The sequence below is a fragment of the Labrus bergylta genome, chromosome 6, assembly GCF_963930695.1.
Source record: "Labrus bergylta chromosome 6, fLabBer1.1, whole genome shotgun sequence".
NCBI lineage: Eukaryota > Metazoa > Chordata > Actinopteri > Labriformes > Labridae > Labrus > Labrus bergylta.
The window spans coordinates 1,259,864-1,281,098 of record NC_089200.1 but is presented as its reverse complement, the minus strand read 5'-3'; positions in this window follow the sequence as shown (position 1 = coordinate 1,281,098).

The following is a 21,235-nucleotide window of genomic DNA, read 5'->3' as shown; positions in this document are numbered from 1 at the left end:
CATGTGATGGGACAGCAAACAAACAGGCTGTTACTCAGTGACGGGCGGTGAGGCACTGACTTTTTCACAGTCAGATTTACAAATATATGAACCCATTTATAGAGTAGTTTAAACTCACCATTCAATTGGCAGCTTGCACATTGAATACTGGTTGTGTTTCATGTCTCATATCAGCATTATGTACACACACGTAGAGGGAAGGTGCATATTTGGCCAAGGAAGTTCATTACATTTATAGCGCCTCAGAATGTTTTTTCCATTACAATTCATACTCATTCAATAATAATAAAAGTATTCATATACTGCGGTGTATTCATGGTCTTACCTTTACTTGTAAACAAAGTCCATTCACCTATCCTTCTGGACTAAAATATCTGTGACTTTGTTGTAAAAGTCCTCATTATCTTCTTTTAGTTTGAAAAGTCTTCCATTATTTATCACTTCACGTTTTGATTGAAAGTCCAGTTTTGAGAAATATTTAAGATTAGATATACAAATCTTCCTTTTCCATTTTTGCAATCAGAGCGAAATTTTAAAATAAAAATTCTGCATAGAAGAGGACCAACATCAAACCAAGCATAAACTCTTGACCTTATGAGCCTCACGCAACCTGACGTACGCCCCCTTCAGGTGAGGCAGAGGTACTGGCTGCCACACCTAATCTAAAGGTGTGTTTGGAGCTGTTACTCTGATGACAACAACAAGGTGTCATTTCTTCACACACGTGAAATACATGATTTATTCTATAGAAAGTGAGGACGTATAATAAAAGTGTCTACAAACATTACATTGGTGACAAACAGTTAGAAAGCAAAAGGCATACACTCGACCCAGCTTGTGAGGCGGAGCCGACCAGAAATATGTGAATTCAGTGATTTTGATCATGAAAATGATTGAAAATTTTGGAATTGTACAGAAATAACATTTCACAGATCAGTAGAAAATATATATATTTATTTTATTTAATCATTACTTGTTTTTGTGCGGTCAGGTGAGGTGACCGCACCTGACCGCACGGCTCTGCTGTTACTGACCCTGACTGTGACTGACGTCACCATAATTCAGGTGATAAGAAAACTTTCCACTCTCCGCCTCTTAAGGGAACCCCCCTCCCCCATCAGACTGACATTTACAGTAATAGTCACAATCTCTGGTGTCAGCATGACAGTGCAGCTCCATGCATGCACCAGGGCTGGGACAAACATGGCTGACAAATCAAATCACAGTATTTTTCATTGAAACATGTTTTGCAGCTAGTCAAAGTTGCAAACGTTTTTCAGAAAGTAAAGAGATTCAATAAAACAGGTATGAGACACAGTTGCCTTAACATTCTTATAAAATGATGTGAGACAAATAAACATTTTGTAAAAGAAAAACCAAAGCTTGGAAAAGCCATTGTGAGTAAATGTAATATGCCGAGATGGGTAAGCAAATAGGATTGTTGTCGTATTCATATAAATACATGTACATGTCTTGATTTCTGATTTTAATCAATTTGTTTCCTCAATAAAATTATAGACACATTGAGAGTGATTTCCTCTTTTCAGGCGTGAGCTGTAAACTTGTCTCTTAAAGTGCACTATGCTTATTCAGCATAGTAGCCAGCAGACCATGCAGAGAATTCCTCAGAACTCTTGTGACTGGGTGACTCATACCTGCAGGTGGATAGTTTAATGCATGTGGATAAACCCATGTAGGGTTCTTCTCTGTACACATGGGGGTCATATCTTTGGGGATTATGAAGCTCGACTGCTTAGAGCTCTCCACCGACTCTCTTTCTTGTCATACGTGATGCAGTGCCAGAATGATTGTGAGAGTTTTCTTGTTTAGCAGGTGTTTGTGGTCTGTAGCAGAAGATACGTTTCTCCCACTCGCTGCACGCCACATGTTGTAATCAGTCAGACAGTCGTGCTGCTGCCTTTAGTTGCAAACAGCCTTTGAATAAACTTTGCAGTGAGTGGACTGTGATTTTTCGACGTCTGACACAATCCACTTCCAAACGACTGAGGCTGGAGCTGGTTTGGTTTCCGGTCTTGGAATGAGGAAGTAGGCCAGCTGACGGTAAACGCCGCTTCAGTGTAGCATCCACTTACAGTCTGAAAAAAAGGTGATGAGATTCATTTAGATTTTCCTGATTTACAGAATGAAACAAAGATAACGGGTAGTATCTTTGTGTGGTTTGGTCAGATTGTGATTATTTCCCCTGTCGGGGTTTAAAAATCATGAACACAATCAACTACATAACAAACATAAAAACAGCAACAGACAGAATGAGCTAATCTAAAAAGGTGTGTTTGGAGCTGTTACTCTGATGACAACAACAAGGTGTCATTTCTTCAACTTGACTCTAGACATGACGACAAACCTGCACATCATTAGTCTCAAGAAATAAAAAGGTGACATTGAGTCATGGTCATGGTGGATTACTGTGGTTGTATGAGAGGTAGTAAGAATCCAATAAAGGGTGGCAGCAATCACCTCAGGGTGTCGGGTCAGGACACTATTATTGATGCAAAGGTGTGAGTGAGGAAGAAAGATGGAAAATCCAGTTCCAGTTCAAGCCATTTATATAAAATTTAGGTGAACAGTACAAGGCATGAGTTTGAGGCCTTTCCTTTTCATTAAATAATTGAACCTGTGTGTGTGTGTGTGTGTGTGTGTGTGTGTGTGTGTGTGTGTGTGTGTGTGTGTGTGTGTGTGTGTGTGTGCGTGTGTGTGTGTGTGTGTGTGTGTGTGAGTCCTTTTAGTTGAATCCAAACTTGTCTGGGCATGTCTCTCTCACTGCCATTACTTCTGAGATGTGCATGCTGCATTCAGGGGCGCTCAGACAAAGAGCAACACATTCAGGTGCACTCAGAAACGGGAGATGCAGAAGAAAGATTAACCTGAACAGGCCTTTTTTACAGTGGTAGACTTTGAAGCATGCATTTCATTTCTTTGCAGTTAGTCACAGGGATGCAGTTCAACTCCACGGGGACGTATTCACACACATCCTGAGAGTCCTCCCAGAGAGCTTCTGACTCAGCTTAAAATATCCTAGCAAGGATTTTTAGCCTCAGAGTGATTTAGGAACATCCTCGAGCGACTCTGAGCGAGGAAGGGACAGAAACTTTTATCGACCCTGTGGAGGTAACCACATGTAGAGAAACTCAACATCCATGTGTCACCTTGTAGTGAAGAAAGTCAGAGATGGATTAAAATGTCAGCATGAAACACTTTTGTCTGTTGGGCCCAAATATGAGTCAAAAATATTCTTCATGAAGTGACCCTGGTGATGTGTAAATTCAGGAAACAGACCTCTTTGTTGTGTTTGTTTCTGTGGTAGGACAAGCTCTGTTTTTCGATTTCTTGATGAGTAAAGTCATATATGTAGGAGATCAAAATCATTATTTGAGTCTATAGTTAGAGCAGAAGAAGAGCTGCAGCCATCTGTGGAAATCAGGAAGTACTTCAGCATGACATTGTCATGAGTCTCGGGAACCTGAAAACAGACTGTGGTAAAACTTCTTCTGAGTAAGCAGCACACTGACTGGAGTGAGGCGTCTTCTCTTTAGTGGTACAGGAAATGAATTTGATGGTTCCCACCTTCATCATTTTGAGGCAGCTGCTCTTCTGATGCAACCGTGTTTTTTTTTTTTTCTGTAACGTGGCACGAATACTCTAATATTCGTAGTTGTAGACATTTCTGTTTGGTTGAGGTTTAGAGGAAATCTCTAAGCAAAGACTGACACAGGTAGATAAAGGAAACAAAAAGAGTTCAGAGCAGGCGGTGGAGGCAGAGAGACATGATGATATGATGATATGATGACATGATGACATGATGACATGATGATATGACGATATGATGACATGATGACATGATGATATGATGATATGATGACATGACGACATGATGATATGACGATATGATGATATGATGACATGACGACATGACGATATGATGACATGATGACATGATGATATGATGACATGATGATATGACGACATGACGACATGACGATATGATGACATGATGACATGATGATATGATGATATGATGATATGATGACATGACGACATGATGATATGACGATATGATGATATGACGACATGACGACATGACGATATGATGACATGATGACATGATGACATGATGACATGACGACATGATGATATGATGACATGATGACATGATGATATGATGACATGACGACATGATGACATGACGACATGATGACATGATGATATGACGATATGACGATATGATGATATGATGACATGACGACATGATGATATGATGATATGATGACATGACAACATGATGATATGATGACATGACGATATGACGATATGACAATATGACGACATGATGATATGACGACATGACGACATGACAATATGACGACATGACGATATGATGACATGACGACATGATGACATGACGACATGATGACATGATGATATGATGACATGACGACATGATATGACAATATGACGACATGATGATATGATGACATGACGACATGATGACATGATATGACAATATGACGACATGATGACATGATGACATGACGACATGATATGACAATATGACGACATGATGACATGATGACATGACGACATGATGATATGACGACATGACGACATGACAATATGACGACATGATATGACAATATGACGACATGATGATATGACAATATGACGACATGATGATATGACGACATGACGACATGACAATATGACGACATGATGACATGATGACATGACGACATGATGACATGATATGACAATATGACGACATGATGACATGATGACATGACGACATGATATGACAATATGACGACATGATGACATGATGACATGACGACATGATGACATGATGACATGACGACATGATGATATGACAATATGACGACATGATGATATGACGACATGACGACATGACAATATGACGACATGATGATATGATGACATGACAACATGATGATATGATGACATGACGATATGACGATATGACAATATGACGACATGATGATATGACGACATGACGACATGATGATATGATGACATGACGATATGACAATATGACGACATGACGATATGATGACATGACGACATGATGATATGATGACATGACAATATGACGACATGACGATATGACGACATGACGACATGACAATATGACGACATGACAATATGACGACATGACAACATGATGATATGATGACATGACGACATGACGACATGACAATATGACGACATGATGATATGATGACATGACGACATGATGATATGATGACATGACGATATGAAGATATGACAATATGACGACATGATGATATGATGACATGATGATATGATGACATGACAATATGACGATATGACAATATGACGACATGATGATATGACAATACGACGGCATGACAACATGATGATATGATGACATGACGACATGACGACATGACAATATGACGACATGACAACATGATGATATGATGACATGACGACATGACGACATGACAATATGACGACATGATGATATGATGACATGACGACATGATGATATGATGACATGACGATATGAAGATATGACAATATGACGACATGATGATATGATGACATGACGATATGAAGATATGACAATATGACGATATGACAATATGACGACATGATGATATGACAATACGACGGCATGACGACATGACGATATGACGACATGACGATATGACGATATGATGACATGACGATATGATGATATGAGGGGGTTAGGGCAGGGAGAAAAAACTCCAGAGACACCTGGAGCAGCGAGGCACACAGGAAAAAAAAAAGTGCAGCTAAATGACACGAGCTGTGTCACTTTCCCTCCATGTCACAAGCATGGAGGGAAAGTACACAAGCAGAGTGGGGACAGGTGTGCCTCTTCTGCTGCTGTGGGAAAAGCCAGCCACACCCCCTGAAACACACATACCTGTAACACACATACCTGCAGGAGAACGAGAGCAGCGAGGGGGGAGAAGGAGAGGACAAACACAAAACACCTTCAAACAAACTGGAAACAGAATCATAACAGTCTCATTCCTCTATCGTCTCGTGAAATATCAAAAGGAGACAGTGAAAGATAACATGGTGCAGAGGAGATTTCAGTCCCTCTGAGTTTAATCTCAGCACCCCTAAATGTGGGCTCACAGTGGTGCAGTGGTTTGTGCTGCTGCTTCACAGTTTCTAACTTTTGTGAAGTTAAAGTACACCAGTTTTAAAAAACATCAAAGTCCAGAAGTATTCTCGTTCTCTTTTTGCGTTTCCCAGAAAAACATTAGACGTGTGATCTTTGATTTGTTTTCTTAACAACCCCCTTAGCAACAACAAAACATGATTCCTCTGACACCATCAGTGACTGTAATCTGTTTGGCAAGATGTGTACGATACAGGCCCATTGTCTCAGCTGCACGTGGCGTTCCTGTTTATTGACTCAGCTGTCTCAACTGAAAGTAAGCTAATAAAAAAAGGTCACTGATTCATCCTGATGGTGTAACTCTCCTGTTGTCCTCCTCTTACAGCAGCAATCCATCACATTTCTTCATATTTTGTACAGGTCACTTTATCAGAATCCTCATCATGGACTTCAGCAGCACAACACCATCCAAACTCATCTGATGATCCAGAAACTACACCAGCTCAACAGCCCCCCCCCCCCCCATCCACCTCATTCACAACTTCCTCAGTGACAGGCTGCAAGCTGTGCGAGCGGCCACAACCTCAACTTTCAACTTTCAATTTTACTTTATTGTCCCTGAGGGGAATTTTTTTTCGGAACCCAGTGAGAACAACTATGAGAAGAAAAAACAACAAAAAACAAAAACAACAACCACATAGAACACAGACACATAGAAACAACAGACACCGTGAGAGGCATTCAATTCAAATAACTTTATTATCCATTAGGAACTTTATTTGTGTAACAGAGCATCAGTGCACATACAGCTAGACACAAAAACAACAACAGAAACACACACATACGTGTGTGCGTGCGTGCGTGCGTGCGTGCGGGCGTGCGGGCGTGCGGGCGTGCGGGCGTGCGGGCGTGTGTGTGCACTTCTGTCGTAGATACTGATCAGTGGTTCCTGCTGCTGTCCGATTATTTTGCTGCTTATTGTTATGATCCTGTTCAATGGGTTAAGATGAATGTTTGAAATACAGGAGTTCATCAGGTAACAACAGAAGACTGAGAATGTATAAAAAACGTCCATAAAACCATCATCAAAACCAGAATAAAAAACCCATTATCAGTCATCAGTGTCGTCATCGGATTTCAGAAGCTTGATGGTCTGAGTAATAAAATAATTTTTGAACCTGTTGGACCTGTTGCTTTTGGCACTCTGTATCTCCTGCCTGAAGGCAGAAGCTCAAACTCACCAGACAGAGGATGTGGAGGACACTGTGGGATGTCTGGAGCTTTAGCTGCAGCTCTCTTTTTGAAGGTGAGAGACAGATCAGGTGGTTTCACACCGATGATCTTTCTGGCAACTTTAACTATGTGTTGTAACCTGTTTTTGTCACCTACTGACAAACTACTAAACCAGGTGATGAAGTCGAAAGTGAGTACAGACTCCAACATGGAGCTATAAAAAAAAGTGTCATCAATTTACTGCACACACCAAACCAGTTTAACTTACAGAGAAAGTACAGACGTTGCTGTGCTTTCTTACAAACTGCATCTGTATTGTCACTGAATGTCAGCTTGTTGTCGATAACAATACCCAGGTATTCATAACACTGGACCTGTTCTGCAGTCTGTCCCTTGATTTCCGTTTGGATTGATGGATTTGACTTCCTTCTAAAATCTATTCTCATGATCTTGGTTTTTACTGATGTTTAAATTTAAAAAGGAATCACACCACCCAATAAAATCATCCACCACTGGTCCAGGTGCTGTGTCCTCCCCCTGTAACAGACTCACAATGACTGTGTCATTTGCTAACTTCCGAAGTGTCTTTCTGCGTGGGAACTTCTGCAGTCGTCTGTACACAGGATGTACAAAATTGGTGAGAGGAAACAGCCCTGAGGGGAACCAGTAGAAGAGAACAACATTTCTGACACAGAGCTGTTAACTTTCACACACTGAGATCTGTCAACCAAAAAGTCTTAAATCCATCCGACAATGCCAGGACACAGGTTAAAATAAGAGAGCAGTTTGTGAGCTAAAATTTGGGGCTGAATTGTGTTAAAAGCAGAGGAAAAATCTAATGTGTCCCTGGCCCTTCAAGGTGTTTAAAAAGCATATTAAGAAGAGTTAAAACAGCATCATCAACCCCTTTTTTGCTCCTATAAGCAAACCGTAGAGGATCCAGTGACTCCTCTACAGCCCTGACTAGCTCTCTCTCTTTTGAGCTTTTCAAATGACTTCATGACCAGAGAGGTCAGGGCCACAGGTCTAAAATCACTGATGTCCTTAGGGGATTTGCTCTTAGGCACTGGGACTATTGTGGACTTCTTCCACAATGTAGGGACCTTTTGCTGCTCTAAGGAACACTTAAATATAAAGTGAAAAATAGGAGACAATTGGTCTGCACAGTGTTTGAGTAGATGCCCAGAAATGTTATCGGGGCCAGGGCTCTTGTTTGTTTTAGTTTTACAGAGAATATTCCTGACATCTTGTACATCAAATTGTAGTTTTGGAGAAAAGGATGTTTTCAATCTTAACTGATCAACTTGTTCTTGAAACTCATTTGTGTCAAACCTAAGATAGTAACTATGATAGTACTAACTGCACTAACCACCAACACCGGAGCACCACAAGGATATGTACTGAGCCCATTTCTGTACACACTCTACACCAACGACTGCACTAGCCTGTCACCCACCAGCACATACCTCAAATACTCAGACGACACAGTCATCATTGCCATGTTCACCGACAACAACTCTGTCCAGGACTACCACAACACTATCACAAACTTCACTCAGTGGTGTGACAATAACCATCTCCATCTCAATGTCCCTAAGACAAAAGAATTAACAATCAGTCCCCCCTCACGTCAGCACTCACTTCTCATCAACACTCATGCAGTGGAAATAGTAACATTAGACAACCAACTCAGTTTTGAACAGCACACCAGTGACATCCAGAAAAAGAGCCATCAAAGACTGTCAGCGATCCGCAAACTGAAAGGACTCTATGTTGCCCCCCATCTCCTCCTGCTGCTCTATCAGAGTATGATCCAGCCCATCTTACTGTACTGTTCCACCTGCTTCTTCAACATGTTATCTGTAAAAAACAAGGCCAAACTCACATGCATCACAACCACAGCTGCCAGATTAATCGGTCTCCCCACACCCAACCTAACAGAACTCAATAACAGGGCCATCCAACGCATTGCAGCCTCAATAGAACAGGACATCACACACCCACTGAACACTCACCTCGCCCCACTCCCCTCAGGGTGGAGCTATAGAGCACTGAAGTGCAGAAAGGCTCACCTCGGGAGGAGCCTGATCCCTGCGGTTATAGCGCCCCTAAACAACTTCCTCACTGAACAGGCCAGAGTGGGAACTCTTGACTTTTTGTCTATCTCTGTTTGTGTTATACTCTGATTTCTGTATGTTCTTTGGTGGGACTTGGTTTGGACAGTAACGTTCTGTGGAAAATAATTTCCCCTTGGGGGAATCATCAGTCATTTTGAAGTTTTTTTGCTTCCTATACGATATTTTCCTCTTCATTTGGTCACTTTAAAATGTCCTGGCCCTCAAGATGTAGAAATGAACAGTTTTTAAGAAAACTGACTGAGTGACCAGTGTTGAGTCACAGCGCCATCTTTGGATAAAAACAGAAAAAAAACACCATCCTCAGGAACTTTTCTGTTTCTTTGCTCAAACGTTGTAGACTGAAATCTTGCACAACAGCCCCTTCTAGTGGAAAGTCGTGTTAATGGAGCTACATCACAATCAGTTTGAGGTTTGATTTGAGAAAAATATCTGAAAACTGACATAAAGGGAAAAAGGAAAATAATTTCAAAATTTGAGACATCCTAAATGTTTTTCTTGTTGTTTCCTTTTTGTATATTATACACATTTTGGGGCGTTTAATGCCTCCATTTTAGAGATAGGACAGTGGATAACGCCAGAAATCAGGAAGAGAGAGATTGGGGAACAGCATGGGGACACAGGTTGGAGTTGAGCCTGGGCCGGCTGTCCGCCCAAAGGACAGCAGCCTCTGAATAAGGGGCAGATGAACCCACTACTTGAATTTCCCTCGGATTAATAAAGTATGGGGTTAGCATACATAGCTGTGTTTATGTACACAGTTTTGCACTGGAGTTAGCATACAAAGCTGGGGTTAGCATACATAGATGTGTTTATGTATGCAGTATTGCACTGGGGTTAGCATACATAGCTGTGTTTATGTACACAGTTTTGCACTGGAGTTAGCATACAAAGCTGTGTTTATGTATGCAGTATTGCACTGGGGTTAGCATACATAGCTGTGTTTATGTACACAGTTTTGCACCGGGGTTAGCATTTATAGCTGTGTTTATGTATGAAGTATTGCACTGGAGTTAGCATTCATAGCTTTGTTTATGTATGAAGTATTGCACTGGGGTTAGCATTCATAGCTGTGTTTATGTATTAAGTATTGCACTGGGGTTAGCATTCATAGCTGTGTTTATGTATGAAGTATTGCACTGGGGTTAGCATACATAGCTGTGTTTATTTACACAGTTTTGCACTGGGGTTAGCATACATAGATGTGTTTATGTATGCAGTATTGCACTGGAGTTAGCATACATAGCTGTGTTTATGTATGCAGTATTGCACTGGAGTTAGCATACATAGCTGTGTTTATGTATGCAGTATTGCACTGGAGTTAGCATACATAGCTGTGTTTATGTATGCAGTATTGCACTGGAGTTAGCATACATAGCTGTGTTTATGTATGCAGTATTGCACTGGAGTTAGCATACATAGCTGTGTTTATGTATGCAGTTTTGCACTGGGGTTAGCATACATAGCTGTGTTTATGTATGCAGTATTGCACTGGGGTTAGCATACATAGCTGTGTTTATGTATGCAGTATTGCACTGGAGTTAGCATACATAGATGTGTTTATGTATGCAGTTTTGCACTGGGGTTAGCATACATAGCTGTGTTTATGTATGCAGTATTGCACTGGAGTTAGTATACATAGATGTGTTTATGTATGCAGTATTGCACTGGGGTTAGCATACATAGCTGTGTTTATGTATGCAGTTTTGCACTGGGGTTAGCATACATAGATGTGTTTATGTATGCAGTATTGCACTGGGGTTAGCATACATAGCTGTGTTTATGTACGCAGTATTGCACTGGAGTTAGCATACATAGCTGTGTTTATGTACGCAGTATTGCACTGGAGTTAGCATACATAGCTGTGTTTATGTACGCAGTATTGCACTGGAGTTAGCATACATAGCTGTGTTTATGTACGCAGTATTGCACTGGAGTTAGCATACATAGCTGTGTTTATGTACGCAGTATTGCACTGGAGTTAGCATACATAGCTGTGTTTATGTATGCAGTATTGCACTGGAGTTAGTATACATAGATGTATGCATGTAGTCATAATTAAAAATAGATTTTCAGACATGATCATAGATCAGTTTTTCTTTTTCCACACCTTCAGATGTTGAAATTGACAAAGCTGGAACTCTCCCTGACTGAGAGCAGTAAGCTGTTCCATCATGTGTTCCCTTCACCTCTAACAGTGGCCCTGGTGGAATCATATTAATGTTCATATTTCTGTCCTATTTGATGCAGCGTTGGTTGCTTTATACTGAATCTATGTTAATTGTGAACACAGCGCCTCTTTATCGTTTTTATGTTGTGCCTTTCATCTTATCTTATCTGTGCTGCCTGACTGAGAGGCTGCTAAAGGGTATTTTGTTGTTTTTATAGAAATAACAATAAAGATCTATTCTTTTCTGATAAATGTCATCACCTGTTTTTGGTGGTTTAATCTTTGAAGATCACCAGAAGAAGCTGTGGAGGAGACTGTGCTGCAAACACCTCACAGGTGAGTGTTCAATGTGAACTTAGGGCAGCAGACACACCTGTTTGTGTTTGTGTGTGTGACGCTGAAGTGTCTGATGTAACCAGGACAGAGGTAATATAAGTTTACAATGGGCGCATCAGGAGGAGTATCTGAAGGAGATTTAGGAGCCCTCTCAGTGGAATGTGTACAATGGGGTCCCTGTATCCAGAGAGTTGCCCAGGGACTTCTGGACAAGAGATTGTATCTGTGACCTGTGTTGTCCTTTGAGTTTATGACATACATATGACATACATATGACTAAGACAGAAACCCCTGCAGTTGTATGAAGAGGGGTGTCCTGAAAACAAACAGATGTGCCTATGTTGTTCTCCTGTGAGGTGTGTCCATAAATACCAGAGTTTCTGTGTGTAAGGGGAGAGATCACTTTTGGCTGTGTCTCTCCCAGGTCGAACCATGGCGAGCCTGGCGATGCTGTAACTTGTTTGTCAATAAAATGATCATTATGTAAGCAAGTCAGTGTCAACGGAGAATTTCTTCATCATCAAACATGTCAACAACAAGGAAATCCACATCAATTTTGGCGTCACGAACAGGATCAGTTGGGGCCTTCTGCAGGGGACCACAGCTTGTTCATTATTTCCATCACTTCGTAAGTGTTTCTTTCTTTTTTTGCTGCATATATTGCGGAGCTGTTTCTGTCGTCTATCGGCAATTTTGGCCGCACTGTCAAAGAACTGAAGTGCAATGATGTGTTGATGTTGGAGTAATTCTCTGTCTAAATTGGGGTTTATTGAGTTAAAAAGTATATAGATAAAGGGGAATAAAATAAAGAAGAGATAAATAAGAGAAGAAGAGATGAATAAAGTTGAAAGGTAATGATAGCATAAGCGCAACTAGTAACGAGACCAGTTAGCTAAAAAACTATGCAAGTTTAACAAGGACAGGGCCCGTATCCTCTTAACAGTAAGTCATGTGTAAATTAGACACTGAAGTGAAAGTTGGCTTTAAGAAGTAGTCAAATTTGAGTAAAAATAAAACAAAGGGGATCCCTGGCCAGGGTATTTGGATAAATTCTAAACGTATAATGTAGGGAAATAAAAGAGAAGAAATAAAGATGAGAAGTGTAAAGATGAGAAGTAAAAAGATGAAAAGTGAAGATAAGGAATAAAGATAAGAGTTTTGAGAAAAGTGGGAAAAAAGCGCTAAGTAAAGGAAAAAGTGTGCATTGAAGCATGCAGTGTGAAGTAATTTGTTAAAAGACAATTTGTTAAAAGTTTGACAGAAGTAAAATTTGATAGAGGAAAATTATAAATGAGTCGACTTCAAAATCTGAACTGAAGTGTGTGTGGCTGTTGAAGGGCTCTGTCTATGTCTGTGTCTTGTCTCTTGTGTTGTGATTTGGATGGTTTTGAGAGGTCTGTGTGGTGTGGAGATGTGTATTTGATCCGGAAATGTTCTTGTATATGTGTGATTGATAAATAGAATAGATGTATTATTAAATAGGCATATATAGCAGGTGATTGGTTAAAAGGCGATTTAGTAACTTATAAGAGGGGACATTTTTGCTTCATCAGTGATAAAAAATATGAGCCTTTGTTTCAGAGGACTTTTACTTATCTGATCTTCATCAGTGATAAAAATCTATGAGCCCCTCAGAGGATGTTTGTTTAATCTGATAAATACACATGAGCCTAATAAAGGACGTTTATACATAGCAAGTGTATATAGTATCTGTTTTTAACAGAAGTGGAGAGACCAGCGAGGATAGTCTGTACCCATTCAGGTAGCAAGATTAGAGAAAAGAACAGAAAAATTCCTGATAAAGTTTAGAACTGCCGGCTGATTGGAGTGTGAACTTCTCTTTCTGTCTGTTTGTGCGTATGTGTGTGTTCACATTAAAATAGGTGGAGAGAATATATTTTCAATTTGGCTGTTGATTGGGAGGATATTGTGCTGATTTCTGTGTGTGCATAGACTCTGTGCACAGGGGTGGAGCAGTGATCTTAAAAGTGTGTGTGTTCTGTGCTAGTATATTACCACCCTCTAGGAAATCAACACATTCTGTTTCATTTAAATGTCCAATAACTAAGTTTAGCTGAAACAGCATATAACAAGACAAAGTTACAAAAGATAATTAGACACTAACTTTATGAACATCCATTGTGAGTAACCCAGTTAGCTCTAAAAACCAGATTCAAAACGGTTCTTAGTGATGCCATTATTTTGCTTTTCTTATTGCCTTACGCCTCAGTCTCTTTTTCCGGTCTTCACCTAAAATGTGCTTTTATTTAGAAAAACTGCAAAGGGGACTTCTGCTACATTGTAAAGTTATGGGAGTAAATACATACAGCTAAAATAACAACCAAGAGGAGAAAATGTTACACTTATGCTGTTTTGTGAGGTGGATTTATCTTAAAAACCTCTGTTTGGGTGACTTACTCTCTTTCAGAAGGATGCTACATGCAGCATGTTTCCATGTGTGAGCTCTGAGCTCTGACTCAGTGATGAGTGACAGGAGGATTAAATGCAAATGTAACCTTACTGTGCTTCAACTGTAATCAAACAGCTATGATTGGCTTAGATGTCACTTAATAAATCTTACTTGACCAATAAGTCTTTTAATGACTCCACTAGTAAAAAGTGTACATTTCAGTGAAAGTAGGGGTGTCACAGCACCCACGGGTGAGATGCGCTTGTCTGTGCATTAAATGCACTAGGTTTGAACCATAGGGTTTGGAGACGATGTTAACCCTTTGACAGCCAGGCTAGACTGGAAGCTCTTGAGAAATTAGGAGGTGGGTCCAAGAGGCGTTGCCTCACATAGAAAGCCAATTAGATTACTCCTTTTGAAGAGGAGTGGAGAGAGAGCCCTTCCTCCTCTCTCTTCTCTCTGTGGGACACAGAGGGAAGGAAAACACACCCCCAGTAGGGAGACAGCCTTTGCAATAGATTAAAAAAAAATAGATAAAGATTAGAGATAATGTGTGCATATTTCACTGAATTGTTATTGCATTGTGTATATGAATTCAGAGTGACCCTTAGACACTCAACTTTTGTTTTGTTTCTTTTTTCTCTTCTCTGTTTTTACTATGTTGTGTGAGAACTGGAGGAGATGGATTGTGTCTGAACTGGATCAGTCAAAAAGGCAGATGAGGAGATATCTGGCAGTACTTCACAAACACTGGAAGCTTGCGGATGACAGCATGTAGGGATCCTGAATCCAGCTTGATCAAGGCCAGTGCGGTTTTATCCACAAACTCTTTCAACAAACACCTGAACTTTTCTATCTGTGTATACACATTTTTTATAGTCAACATCTTTGATACATGCTTAGTCTGTTTTCGCATAGAGGCTTACATTGTTTCTTCTATGTATCACATTACAATTATATAGGAGGAAGTCTTGGCAACAGACTGACTAATTGAAGCATTTGGTCAATAATGGAGTATTTTTGATTTGATTGATCATTTATGGAAAAGTTGATTTGATTCAAATGCAGTTGAGTGCTGTGAATGCTGGTTTCATTGTCTGAGTATGGTCTAGCTTGACCTGGGCTATTTTGAGATGGAACATTGACATTATTTCCATAATTTTAAGATAAATAAGTGTGATTAGATGCACTAGGTGATAAACAAGTGCTTTTGCTTTCATAATAAGAAGGCTTAGGTCTCCTTTGGGGTTGGCAAATTCATTCACTTTAAAGTGTGGTAACAGTACTTTCTAAATAGTTTGACTTACAATACGAGGAACTAAGAGGGTCATTGTAATGTCAAAGATGGACACCAAAATTACAAAAGCAATCACTTCTGTTGATGTAGTACAGAAGACTAATCCTCTTGTTAAAGATATTCCAAAAATATCAGAAAAATGGAGTAAGCGTTGGCCTGACATTGACCAGCCTTGGCCAGTGGAGGGGACTTTGAACCCGGATGTGATCAAAACAATACAGGTACTTGTGTCTATATACAAGGTAAAGCAGAAAAAGGGGAAATAGACGTATGGAGAAAAGACAAACTGAACTTGGCATTCTGCAGTTGTTTGAAAATGAGGGACAGAAATTGTTAGAAGCTGCAAGAGAAAAAAGGAACAGAAGTATGCAAGAAATAAAGAAAAATGATAAGGAAGCAGGAAAGTTAATGGAGAAGGTTAACACACCCTTCTCACATACTGCCTTAGTAAAGAAGCGCCCGCCTTATGAGAAGGAAGTGAAGTTTACTAATGTTTACCCCCAGCTCCCAGTGATTATACAGAAGGGCAACTATCACATCACAGACGAGGATGAACAAATAATCGAGAAGGGAAAGGCTACAACGACCATAGAAATGTACCCAAGCTCCGACAGCAAACATAAAAATACCCGTTTGAGAAGTTGGAGCGGTCAGCAGTTCAGACGACTGGACATAGAGGATGACAGTGAAAGTGATTCGGATGAAGCTGTTGGTGGATATGACCCAGCAGTAAGACGGATGTTGGCTAAAGCGGAGAAAAAAGGAGACAAGCCAATAAGAAGAGTGGATCCAGGAAAGGACGACACAGATGTGAGCAATGATGATGAAGACTCAGAGAGAGAAGGTCCTACATATCTTCACCAGCTAGCAGCCGATGCAGGGGTGGAAGATGATGGATGCAGGATTTTAAAAGAGATTGAGAGGACTATAAATAGATGCCTTGTGAACATAAGTGAATCTACCAGTCCAGAAGAAACAGGACCAGGAGACTCTTAGAAAACTTAACCAACTACAGCTGGTTGATAATAAGAAGGAGATGAAACAAGCTGTGGTTATGCAAAGTCAGCATCAACCAAATCAATTACCACCACAACTGCAGCATGACCAGATCCAGTATCAGCTATCTCAGCTGTTATCCATGATCCCCAATGCACCTTTTCCACAGTCAGTTTTTGACCAACCACAGATAGGAAGTTTAGAAAGAGGCAGAGGAGGAAATTTCCAACAGTCTTCAGGAGTGTGTCATAATTGTGGACAGCTAGGCCACTTTGCTTGTGGATGTTACAGAACAGAGGAGATTTCAGAGGAGTATAGATGGATGTTGAGGTTGGAGAGGACTTTTCTGTTGTTTACAGGAAAGGTCAAGGAGTTAGATTTATGTTGAAGGAATTGTAAGGTAGAATAGTGAAGGTTCAGGAAGTAGAGAGATAAGTGAATGCTCAGTGAAGGAAATTGTTAGACCTGCTAGGTCTGATGATCCAGAAAGCACATGGTTTAGCCCATGGTGCAAGGGGGGAGTTAGGAGAAAGATTAAGAAAGAATATGGTTTTTGGGTACTGTATTTGCATGAGCAGATTGATTATGTCATAAGCAGGTGTACTATTTGTCTAAAAAAACAATGTTAGGATGCCAATAAGTCCTATATGTTAATTGTTGTGGATAGATTTTCAAGATGGGTTGAGGCCTGTCCAACTAAGCGGAAAGATGCTCAGTCTGTTGCCAAGTTTTTGTGTCGTGAGGTTATAAGCAGGTGGGGACTCCCAGACCGCATATCCTCAGATAATGGGAAAGAGTTCGTAGATAAAACAGTAGGACTAATTCTGCAAAAATTGGGAATTAAACAACGTTTAGGAGCTGTTAATCATCAGCAAAGCCAAGGTGCTTGTGAAAAAATGAATGGTGTGTTAAAAAACCGCATTGTTAAAATCTGCCAATACACAGGTTTGAATTGAGTGGAAGCGCTTCCACTGGCGTTAATGGTGTGTCGTTCAAGTGGGCTCCGTGATTTGCGCATGACACCCCATGAGTTGGCAATGGGCAGACGGATGCCGACACCTTGTTTGCGTACAAGTGGCAAGGGTCCAAGTTTAGCCCTTTTAGAAGATGAAATGCGAGTGTATGTTAATTACATGGCTGCTTTACATAAGAGAATATACACATATGTCTCTGATAGACAAAAACGAGAGGAGGTGCAAGAGAGACTCGATGAGCAAAAGACGAATGCAGTGCAACCTGGAGACAAGGTATTCGTGAAGGTATTTAGGAGGAAGTGGTTTAATGAACGCTGCGAAGGACCATTTGAAGTAGTCTGCAGTACGGGAACTGCAGTCCAGGTTAAAGGGTCTCCTACCTGGTATCATTTATCACATTGTGTTAAAGCGCCAACAGAAGAGGTTCCACGATCACAGAACCGAGATGTTGAAAGCGAAAGAGAGCCAACAGAAGCTGCAGAAGCAGCAGAGGTTCATGCAGACCCCCAAGGTCAAGATCCGGAAGAAGGGATTGACTATGTTGGGGCTATGCATGATGATTTTGATTACACTTTTGATGATGTCAGGGATGACTTGTCAGTCCATGAGCAAGAAAGACGATTTGGTGACATTGATTTACAACATGTCCCAGAAACAACAGAGTCTATTTTTCAGGAGCATGAGTCAAAGACTCCAGAGGGCTGTGATGCCTCTACAGGAAAATTCACAGACCCAGTTGGACCAAGGAGTCCAAGGCCAACCCGAAGAAAGGTTAGACCAAAACGTTACGAGGACTAGAGTAGAAGTGACTTTGGGAAAGTCAGTTCAGCTCCCATGTCAGTGTACAAAGGAAAATAATGGGTTAGGTTACAGAAACAGTATTGTGACTTTAGTGGTACTAAATGAAACTAGAATTGCAAAACCCCTGGTTGTTGAAGTAGGAAAACTGTCAACTACCATATCAACTATCCCGCTGATTGAGAAAATAAAGCAGACATCCACCTTTTCAAAACTGAAGGTTACTGACGTCACAGAGATATTGCGTCTAAATACAGCTGAGCCTCAAATGATTTCTACAACTCAATTTCCTGTAAACATTGTGATTAAAGCTACGTTAGGGAATTCAGCACGCCTTCCATGTAAATGTGGAAAATGGAATAATGATGGTAATAATTCCCCTAATTGGGAAAAATGCTCGTGGTGAAGAAATAGTGCTAACAGGACCTGAAATTAATAGTGTGCCTCATGATCAAAGAAAGTATATTTTGTATAATCACATAAGGTTGTTTAGGGTTGTAGACGACTGTACACTGGTCCTAATCAATGTAACAGGGGAAGATCAGGGAGAATATACATGCACTTATTTGGATCCAGAGTTTAAATTTGTACCATATCACAATTATTGGGTAAAAGGGTATAGAACTTGTAAGATAATGCTTGTGGTAGAAGGCCTAGATCCTATTGAAGTAGTTACGGTGGCTAAAGAGGTTCAAAAGCAACTAGTTACTCCAAGGGTGACTGATGAACAGATGATGTCTACTACTGTAGCTCAGAGAATAACTAGTAGTATTAACGTATCAACTTTGGTTACTACTCTAGCTGTGAGTAATTTTACAAGTGAGGTTGTAAAGATGGGATCTACTATCAACGAAACAATGATGAGTTCTTCGGTGTCTACAAAGTCAGTAGGTATGATGTTGACATCTATTGCTACATCTACATTAGTTAAGGCAGCTGAAACAATTCAGATGACTATGTCGAATCTGATTGATGATTTTGTAGATGCTGACGGGACATCAGAAGTCATGACTAAACATCTTCATGCATTAGAGAAGCGTGAAACCCAATGGAAAGCTTATGGGTTTGATTCCTCGGTGTTGCAAATTGCAGACCCGTGGGCAAGTAGAAATATGTGGTACCAACAGTTGACTCACTCTGTTAGATTGGCTAGTAATTTGAGTGGTCCGTGTGTCGTGAGAGTTCCAGCACCAGGCACATGGCCTTCAATTCTAGAGACGGTACCAGAACCTTTAACTTCTAAATGTCAGAATTATGCGCTATCATGGTTGGTATTTAAGCAACAAGCACCATATGATTATTGGATGGCCGTGTCGGTGCATCTATTTACACCTCAACGGAATTGTGCTTGGTTGAAGAACTTATCATATATAAATCTCCTTTATCAGTATGAAGATATTACAGGGTAATTTTACCATAGGAACATTTAAAGATATCTGGTGGATTTGTGGCGATAAGGCATACTTATTTTTACCTTATGGTTGGATTGGATGTTGTTATATGGCACAGTTGAAACTTCCGTATGATGTTTTTGTTATTCAGAAGGGACAAGGGTCTGATGAGGATAACTCTACGACAATCTCTAGCAGTAGAAAGAAAAGAGATTTGGCACAATTTCACAACTTGGAGTCTTATCATTGGAGGATAAGTTTGGGAGAGAAATGGGGAATAGGATTGTTTCCATGGTATGGTGTTACATACTTAGCTGATCATATTGATAATATTACATATACCCTGCAAAGTTTTGCAAACGAGACCATAAAAGGTTTTGAATATTTGTCGAATACTCAGAGGAGTCATCGATTGACGTTGCTGAAACATGACATGGCTTTTGATTACATTTTGGCCAAACAAGGTGGCCTCTGTGTAGCTTTGAATCTAACTGGAGAAGCCTGTTATACTTTGATTCCTGATACCACTGACAATATGACTAGTGTCATAGATGCTTTGAAACTAATTAGGGATTCATTTGGTCCATCAGAAAGAGCAGGATGGTCTGTGAATGTTTGGATGCAATAACAATTAGGACCAATAGGATCTATAGTGTTTCAGATTCTTGTGGCTACTGAGTGGTAATGACCTAAGTGAAGGTGAGGAGGTCATAGAGATTGGAGAGAAATATCCATTTTTGAATATCTGAATTCAACATTGACTCACTATTATTTTGAACTGGAAGTGAATTGATAAAAGGGGGGAATTGAATATTTTAATCATGTATATGTTAATCATGTAGTGGAATAAGGTGAAAGTATGATACAAAAATGAATATCTTTGATGGTTTTGTATGTACAAAGATACTGGCTGTTGATTTTTCTTCCCAGGATGATATTTGGGAGACCAATGTGAGGGTGGCTGATTGTCCAGAGATCCTTCCAGATTAATGGAGTTGAAACAACCAAACTTAAGAAAATGGAGGATGGAAATGGACAACGGAAACCTGAATGAAGACATCATGATGAGGGGTTTCGATTGAAAAATCATTGAGGGTTTATTACAATGTAACTTGTAATATTGATAAATATTTTTGTATGTTTTACTTTATAGTAGACATTTTTAGCAAGACATATTTTTCTGGAACTGTATAGGATGCATATATTGGGACCTCAGGTGTTTTCTTTCTTTATCGATCCTTAGGGAAAGTGGTGTTAGGTAGGGAGAGGTCCATTGGAAGGTGCGATGGGTCGACCAGCCTGACTTTGGACAATTTTTAGATTTTATTTCTGAGGTTTTGAATG